Here is a 9,984-nt window from a genome sequence, read left to right as displayed (position 1 = left end):
AGTTACCACACAGTCCTGCTATCTCTAACAGTGAGGTCTACACTGCAGTGGTGGCTGTACCTTCACCGATGGTCTCTTGGCCTCTCTGTAGAAAGCTAACTCTCAGCTTCTCCCCAAGGCCTCTTAAATTATTCATCTTCTGTGCTTTCTTCAACATCATATCAGGACTTTTATGTGTTATGAAGTTTGGCTGCCAGCTTAAGAGACAGTCTTACCCTCTCTGGGTTACTGCTTCTGTGTGCTGACCCTCAAGAAATACTTTAGCTTCAGTGATACTGGGCCCTTAATCACAACTAATTCATCAGGTCCAGCCAACCAGTTCACTTATCCCAGGAAAGCATATGTTTCTTTCACATTTATGGATCCTTAGTATAAAATACGATATAAATAAACCTGATACAAATAGCCCTGATAAGAGTTTTGCTTTTCACTGCCCCTAGAGGCATTATAGGTATGTGTGCTATGTCACATGTAGGTAGTAGAGAGACTATGCCAGAATTCTGACCTCTGAACACCTGATGATTAGTAGCCTAACAGATGCTGTGGGAAAAAAAAAGCCTGAGATGTCTGGCACCCAGCAGGCCTGAAGGGGCTCCCAGGGTGGGGCCACTGATCTGGAGACTAGAAGAAACCAACCTGGGATCAAGGCCCTGGGCAGGATTGAGCCTGAGACAGATGACCTTTGCATGGGTCCAGTTAGGCAGGTCTAGGCAAGAAGCATGCCTGAGATGACCACCAGCTAGCATTGGCCAGGGGGCAGATCATGCTACAGATGATTACTGCCTAATGATGTAATGCACACATTGAGCATACCACTCTTGAGACCACTCCTGAGATGACCCTAGATACTCAGAGACTCTGGGAACCAATCAGAGGAACAAATAAGTGGTGAAGAGAGAAAGAGGAACAGAAAGAGATGGGCACAATGAAGAGAAGCAGAAGTGGGGACTCAAGGATAGTAAAGAATAGCTTGGTGAGAGTGCCACCTGGGGACGTGTCCCTGAAACAGCAAGGGTTTATTATTACCTGGCCTGGCTGACATTTCTAGTCTGGGTTGCTCCCTGGGACATGTTGATGCCTGAGGGCTGTGCATAACTGGGCCTACTCCTCACCTCAGCATCATGGAGGAGCTGGCCATAGAGACTTAAGAGAAAGAAAGCTGTCCACATTCCTAGCCAACTGCAGTACTCAGGAGAGTGACCCCTGCACATTGTTGGAGTTGTGAACGTGCTTCCTCAACATCTTTGGCAGGTAGGAAACCTGACCCTAGGGCCATGTCCCATCACTAGCTGCAGCATTTGGAAGAGGTGGCCCTGCACCTCACTTGGGCAGCACAGTAGAGTTGACCCTCATGGCAGGGGTACAGCCTGAAAGAGTGAACAGCCCTGCCACTTGTCTACCATGCAGTAACATGGGTGAGGGAGGGATGGTGCCCATGACCTTGAACTGGCCCTAGGGTCACCAGAGTAGGAGAAATGTTCTCATGGCCCTTCCCTCACTTGAGCATCAAGGCAGTGCTGGCTCTGGTTATGGGGGATGCTGATGAGCCTGCCTCAGTCATGAGAGTGGGAGATTGAGGGGGTTGAGCAGCTCATATACCTTTCAGGCAATATCTAATGCTTGTAATTGTCCTGGAACATCTACACCATTGATGAACTGCAGGTTTGCAGGAAGGGCCTGGTCCTATGGATCCAAAACTGCAGCATCTCCCCTCTGCCACCCTTCCATCCCTCTTCTACCCCCCTTCCCCCTATTTGGATTACTTGCATAAATACCATGACTGTAGTCAATGTAGAAGCATTTATTTGTCTCATACATCATAATCAGAGTGGGTCACTGAAAGAAGTCAGGGCAGAAACACAAGCATGGATTAATGCAGAAAGCATGGAGTTATACTACTTATAGGCTTTCTCCCTACAATTGGTTTTACTTGATTTTTAATACAGCCCAGGACCACCTGCCCAGGAGGTGTAGCAACATCCACATTAGACTGAACCTTCCTACATCAATCATTAATCACAAAAGGCTTCACAGTCATGATCAAAGGCTAATATAAGGGAGGCCATTCCTCAACTAAGATTCCAGCTTCTCAGGTAACTCTAGTTTATGTAAAATTGACAAAAACTAGTCAGTACAGGCATGTAAAATGCTGTTATGGTAGGCAGTGGTTATAAGACGGATGTATCTATGAGTTAGAGACTCTGTCTTCAAACAAACAAACAAACAAAAATCCAGTATAACCAAGAAAATAAAGTTGTACAAATGGCAAAGTGAAACCTCAGACTCCTCACCTCTATCTTCCTTGGTAAGTTGTATCTACCTTCAAAGGTAATACATTTTAAATTGCATGTTTGAGGTATCATTCTTTTCATGTTTTCAGTATGTTCTTTAAAGTATTAACAGAATATTATAGCTAACTACTATAATTTCAGTGCTTTAGTGCTTTATTTCAGTATAATATCTGAAAAAATGATTTCATATGAAAGCATTGGATACATTCAAACATTGTATGTGAGATAGTTGTATAAGACATGAGAAGAATAACTTAAATATTTTTGTTGACTTAATTATGTACCTTATTGGTGTTACCATTTGCAGGAGCTCTTCTGAAGGAAAGAATTGTAACACTTATATTAAGTCTTTTTCAAATGGATAATGATAGGTAAATTATCTTATGAATAATATCTTAAATGAGTACTTCTGAATATGAAAGAATAGACATATTCTCCAAATATGATCTGTTAAAATACTGGTACACAGAAATATTTATCAGTAATTCTATGTACAATAGGATCTGATTAGTAAAGTGTCACAGTTACTTTGAGGACTGATGATAAAATAAATGTGATTTAAAGTTTTCCTGTACAATTTTCTTATGGAAATGATGGAATTTGGTAGTTGATCAACAACAAATGGTCAAACTAGACAAGATATTGTCTTATTTAGGGTTTTTATTCCTCCAAAAAAGGTCATGACCAAGAAGAAAGTTGGGGAGGAAAGGGTTTATTCAACTTACGCTTACACATTGCTGTTCATCACTAAAGGAAATCAGGACAGGAACTCACACAGGCCAGGAACTTGGAGGCAGGAGCTGATGCAGAGACCATGAGGGGGAGGATGCTGGTTACTGGATTCCTTTCCCTGGCTTGTTCAGCTTGCTTTCTTATAGAAGCCAGGATTACCAGCTCAGGAATGGCACCACCCACAGTGAGCCCTCCCACCCTTGATCACTAATTGAGAAAAGTTCTTACAGCTGGATCTCATGGAGTCATTTCCTTAAGGGAGACCCCTTTGTCTGTGATAACTTCAGTTTGTGTTGACACACAAAAACAGTCAGTACAATTGACCACTTGTCAACTTGACACACAAACACATCACTATTAAGCCTCAACTCTTTTCTAATGATTTGAAAAGGATACTCCTCCATTGTTGGTGGGATTGCAAGCTAGTACAACCACTCTGGAAATCAGTCTGAAGGTTCCCCAGAAAATTGGACATAGTACTACCTGAGGACCCAGATATACTACTTCTGGGCATATACCTAAAAGATGCTCCAACATATAAGAAGGACACATGCTCTACTATGTTCATAGCAGCCTTACTTATAATCCCCAGATGTTCCTAGACAGGGGAATGGATATAGAAAGTGTGATACATTTATACAATGGAGCATTACTCAGCTATTAAAAACAATGATTTCATGAAATTTGAAGGCAAATGGATAGAACTAGAAAATATTGTCCTGAGTTAGATAATGCAATCACAAAGAATACAAATGGTATGTACTCATTGATAAGTGGATATTAGGTAAAAAGCTCAGAATATCCAGGATACAACTCACAGACCATATGAAGCTCAAGAAGAAGGAAGACCAAAGTGTGCATGCTTCAGTCCTTCCTAGAAGGGGAAACAAAATACTCACAGGATCTAGAGGTTGGAAGGAACTTGGGAGGAACAGAGGAGGGGAGGTTAAAAAGGGAGGCAATATCAGGTATTGGAGGAGACTGGGTGATTTATAGAGGGTCAGGGAAGTGGAAAGAGGTGTGTAGCAGTGGGGAATGAGGAACTGTGTGTAGCCACCAGAAAGTCGCAGATGCCAGAAAAGCAAGATGCTCCCAGGACTCAACAGGACGACATTAGCTGAAAAACCCAACAAAGGGTGGGAGGAGAACATGTAGAGACCATATCCAGAGGTCAGGTAAGGCCCCTGGTTGGGGGATGAGGCCACCTACTCATCTCCAAAATTTTAACCCAGAATTGCATCTGTCTAAAGGAAAAGGGGGATAAAGTGTGGGACAGAGACTGAAGGAAAGGCCATTCAGAGAGACTGTCCCACCTGGTGACTGTCCCATATGTAGTCACCAAACCCAGACACTATTGCTGATGCCAAAGATTGCTTGCTGAAAGGAGCCTGATATAGCTGACTCTTGAGAGGCTCTGTCAGAACATGACAAACACAGACGGGTACGATCAACCATTAGGCTGAGCATACAGACCCCAGTGGAGGAGTTAGGGGAAAGACTGAAGGAGCTGAAGGGGTTTGCTATCCCTAGGAGCAACAACAATATCAACCAATCTGACCTCCCCAGAGCTCCCAGGACTAAACCACCAACCAAAGAGTACACAGAGAGGCACCCATGGCTCAAGCTGCATATGTAGCAGAGGACAGCTTTATCTGGCATTAATGGGATGGGAGGCCCTTGGTCCTGTGAAGGTTTGATGTCCCAGAGTATGGGATGCCAGGGCAGTGAGGTAGAAGTAGGTTGGTGGGAGGGGGACCACCCTCATAGAAGCAGGAGGATGGAGGATGGGATAGGGAGTTTGCAGGAGGAAAACAGGAAAAAGGGATGACATTTGAAATGTAAATAAATAAAGTGTACAATTAAAAAAGAGAGAGAGAGAGAACAGTCCCACGGTCTTTACAAATTCTTACATATTAAAATTTCAATCCCTTTAAAATATCTAATCTCTTTTGAAATTTAAAGTCTTTTTTAACTGTAGGCTCCACTTAAATACTGTCTTACTTCAATAGGGAAAAATATCAGGGCACAGTCACAATCAAAAGTAAAATCAAATCCTAACTATCCAATGTATGAGATGCACTCACAAATTTCTGGGCTCCTTCAAGGGCTTGGGTCACTTCTCCAGCTTTGCTTTTTTTTAGAACTCAGCTTGTCTTCTAGTCTTCAACTGCCTGTGCTCTACTGCACTGCTGTTCTTGGTGGTCATCTCATAGTACTGGCATCCCCAAGACACTGCTATCTTCTGCTGTACCTGGATTCCACTTTACAAATAGCCTCTTCTCATGGTGTTAAGCCTCAACTTCTCTGCATGACTCCTTCAGTACTGGGCCTTCAACTGCCACTAAGGTTGCGCCAATGGCCTCTCCTGACCTATCAAAGTGCCAGGGATCAGCTGCTCTTCATGACCCCCTTCATGTTTCAAAAGCAGTACCACCTCAGTGACTCTTATATATTACCAAGTCTGGCTGCCAACATGAGGTATAACTGTGGCTACCTCTGACACATGGCTTTTCTGTGCTCTCAGGAAACACTTCCCAGACAATTTTACTTTAGTGATGCTGGCCTCTTCTAAATCACTGCTAATTTTCCAGCTCCAGCTAACCAGCGCCAATCATCCTAGTAATGCAAAGGTTTTGCTTCAGTAGTTCTGGTATCTTGTTAATTACAGCTGATTCTGCAGCCCAAACTAACGGAAACCACGGAATCTTCATAATCAAAACAGCAACAGCACTGATACAATTCTTTAATCTTCCCTCTGAAAGTTCACAAACCAGGCCTCCAACCTTTGCACTGTTCTCAACATTATCTTCCAAGCTCTTACAGAGCAGCCCACAGAGCTTTTAACACTCAATGCCTTCTCTAGCCCAAATTTCCAAAGTTTTTCCACAGTCCTCCCAAAAACATGGTCAGGCTGTGACAGGAATACCCAACTCCCAATACCAGTTTGTCTTAATTAAGGTTTGTTATTCCTACACAAAACACCATGACTAAGAAGAAAGTTGGGGAGGAAAGGGTTTATTCATCTTATACATCCACATTGTTGTTCATCACCAAAGGAAGTCAGGACAGCAACTCTTACAGGGCAGGAACTTGGAGGCAGGAGCTGATGCAGAGACCATGGAGGGATGCTGCTTACTAGATTGCTTTCCCTGGCTTGCTCAGCTTGCTTTCTTATAGAACCCAGGACTAACATCCCAGGGATGGCACCACCCACAAAGCCCTCCTACCCTTGATCACTAATTGAGAAAAGTCCTTACAATTGGATCTCATGGAGGCATTTTCTCAAGGAAGGCTCCTTTCTATGTGATAATTCCAGCTTGTGTCAGGTTGACACAGATATCCAGGCCGTACAGATACCCTGCCTCTACTGTTTCTAGGTAAAAACACTCAGATACTCCATGCAAAGTCACATACAAATTATCCTGTTCTCAGACTGAGGTTCAGGGAGGAGAAGGTAACATCATTTGTTTCAGAAATATATTTCCAATAACACTTGCTTTTGTTTTAAGGCCCAGTGGTGTGAAAAATTGATTATACTAAATAAAACTATGAGGACTACAATAAACTTCTGCCAGCTTTCTCTTAAAAGGTAAGGATTATATCAGTACATAACTACTCTAGATGAGATAGCTCTAATAAAAGTAAGTTTTATTCACCAGAGATAATTGTAGTCTCAGAGACTTACTGCTGATTAAACTCACTCTTTCTGGTTCTCCTTGAACTCTTGCTGGTTGGTTCACTTCAGTTGTTCGGACTCATAACTCCTCTCCAAGCCGGCTGGATCATATAAGGTGGTAGATTCACTCTGGCTTCTCCTGGTTTCTCACTAAATTTCTTTGTTCATAATAACTTTGACATTCCAATTCTCTGGCCCTCTGGCTCATTTTGTCTTCATCTGTGTTTACTTTGTTGATTCTCCATTCTCTCTCTCTCTCTCTCTCTCTCTTCTCTTCTCTTCTCTTCTAAATCACTTCTCTTCCCTGAGCTGTTCCTGTACTACTGAGAGTTGGGCATATCCTTTCTCTGACTCATTCTGTTAACTTTCTTCATCACTTTGTGCCCTAATTAGACAACACTTTCAAATTTGGCTACTTCCTTCTGCAAACTAACCTTAATACATTGTTTGAGATTAAAATGTGTGCTAAAGGCACGTCTGTATTCCAATTGCATCATGCAGACATAAAAAGATTTTGGATGTGATCCCTTGCCAGAGCTCCCATGTTGCTGGATTAAAATTCCTCTTTACAGTTCCAAGGAATTTTTACTAATTTCCAATGTATAGGCAAAGCCGTTATTTTTAAATAAACCTAATATTATATAAACAGTCACAATTCCCAGAAAGGTCTGAATTGTGTAAAGGACTCCAATGCTGCAGCTTTCCTGTCTAATCACCTAAGCTTAGGTGAGCTTTTTGATGATTCTATTGCCTGTAAGTCATCCATGCTTCTGTTAGTGAATTTGGTTGATAAATTTGATTGGTTCTTAATCTAGATTTGGTGGAGTTTGTCCTTTAGTCTATTAGCACTGATCTTTTCGGGGAGGTGAGTGTTTATTTGCTCGTGTCTCCCCAGGTAGTCACATACAGTAACATACTCTATTTGCTGTGTCACGGATGATTAGCAGTGGATAATTTCCGTGTACTTTCAGCGTAACAAATACAAAAAGAGAAAAGGCTTCTGGGTTGATTCATTTCAGCTGTCAACTTGATGATGCCTGAAATCTCTGAAAGAAAAGTATCTGGAAGTATGTTGATGATGTCAATACAGGAGGGAATCCCCACGCACTTTAAATGACCTCATTTCTTGGAATCCTAGGCTATATAGACAAGACAAGGTGTTCTTTCTTTCTAATTTGTATCCTCTGGATCTCCTTTAGTTTTCTTATTGCTCTAGCTAAAACTTCAAACACTATACTGAAGAGATATGGAGAGATTGGACAAGCATGTCTTGCTCCTGGTTTTAGTGGAATTTCTCTACATTTAATTTGATATTAGTAATTAGCTTTCTGTATATTGCCTTTATTGTGTTTATATTCGTGTCTTGTGTCCATGATCTCCAAAAGATCTTTAATATGAAGGGGTGTTGGATTTAGTCAAAGGCATTGAGATGACCATGAGGTTATTTTCTTTCAATTTGTTTATATGGTAGATTACAATAATGAGTTTTCATATATCCAACCACTCTTGTATCCTCAGCATTCCATATAAGAAAGTATCCTGGGAACCAAAGTGAACCCTTTCTACACTAAGCTGCTTCTGTCAGAGTATTTTATCAGAGCAACAGGAAAAGAAACTAAGATGTTTCCTAAAGTCAGTCCAAGTAGCACAACCTATAAAACTATCCCAACACTGTTGTGTTTCTCGTGGTCAAGATCAGATACTCTACACTTGTATGGTATCATCTTGACAGAAAAGAGTATGAAATGTTTTATAGATATAGCAGATATTCTTCAAGTTACCTTAATTCTTGAATACACACACACACACACACACACACACACACACACACACACGCAGAAATGACTTTTGTAGTTTGAGAACTAACCTTGAGAACACTGTATATTCTGCTTGCACTTTTGCACCCCTTTCAGTGTCAAAACCATGCTGCTCCACAAAGCCTACAGAGACAAGGGGAGTGAGAAACACGTGCGCTAACTGATACCCAGATGATCCTGCAAGGAGAAATAATGCTCTCTCGGCTTCCGGCTTCTGACTCAGGTCAACAAACAGCCGCACAGCTGCAGATTTGCCATCCAAAATACACTGACATCGTTTGAAGCTGCTGAGCTTTGAGATTTGTAGCAGCAACAACTTATAGATATTAGCACGTGTCACAACTCAGTACTGGCTGAGGTTTGCCTGTGCCATCTATTTTCATCCCCATCTCCACCTCTGAAATTTCAGATGACGATCAAGTCCCTATGTTCTTCCTCAGGTTCTTCTGATTTATCTCTTCATATCTTGAAAGTTACTAATGAGAAGAGGGCACAGCTTTGCAAAAATAAGAAGTGTGCAGCAAAGCCCTCAAATTCCATGCTTAGAACCAGAATCAAACCCTTGAAGACAATTTTTGCAGACACTGAGCTCTTATTAAAAATGCATAACATAGGGGTTGGGGGCTTAGCTCAGTGGTAGAGCGCTTGCCTAGGAAGCACAAGGCCCTGGGTTGGGTCGCCAGCTCCTGGAAAACAATGCATACCATAATAAAATACATTCCATGCGAAGGTATGACTCCTTTGACTGAATTATGATTATTTACAGCCAAGTCAGTGGATTCATTTTAGTTTTTCCTCCTGCACATATGCTTGCTGTGTGGGGGAGCAAAATTTTCAGGATGGAAAAAAAATTAAGTGAGAAATTAATTTAAGTTCTTACCTCTGAAAATCCCGAAAATTGTACTTCAAATGGTTTCTGGAGATACTGTTTTGAAGAAATAATACAGTTTAAGATAACGGCAGTGACAGCAGCAAACCACTGAACTGAGAACGGGACCCCCATTGAAGGAATCAGAGAAAGGACTGGAAGAGCTTGAAGGGGCTCGTGACCCCATATGTACAACAATGCCAACCAACCAGAGCTTCCAGGGACTAAGCCACTACCCAAAGATTATACATGGACTGACCCTGGGCTCCAACCTCATAGGTAGCAATGAATAGCCTAGTAAGGGCACCAGAGAAAGGGGAAGCCCTTGGTCCTGCCAAGACTGAACCCCCAGTGAACGTGATTGTTGGGGGGAGGGCGGTAATGGGGGGAGGATGGGGAGGGGAACAACCATAAAGAAGGGGAAGGGGAGGGGTTAGGGGGATGTTGGCCCGGAAACCGGGAAAGGGAATAACAATCGAAATGTAAATAAGAAATACTCAAGTTAATAAAGATTTAAAAAAAAGATAATGGCAGTGAACTATGAGCATACAGTTATATATTTCACTTTTCCAATCCATGGATTATGGGTGTATGCTCTAA

The 9,984-nt window shown here is 42.0% G+C and overlaps 1 pseudogene; it reads left to right on the top strand.

Moving 5' to 3' along the window:
• The first annotated feature begins 429 nt into the window (after positions 1-429).
• LOC120096420 (small nucleolar RNA SNORA17) lies at positions 430-538 on the top strand (annotated as a pseudogene).
• Positions 539-9,984: the final 9,446 nt, after the last annotated feature.

The sequence above is a fragment of the Rattus norvegicus genome, chromosome 13 (genome assembly GCF_036323735.1).
Source record: "Rattus norvegicus strain BN/NHsdMcwi chromosome 13, GRCr8, whole genome shotgun sequence".
NCBI lineage: Eukaryota > Metazoa > Chordata > Mammalia > Rodentia > Muridae > Rattus > Rattus norvegicus.
The sequence above is the reverse complement of the archived record's forward strand: the minus strand, read 5'-3'. Positions and strand labels throughout refer to the sequence as shown.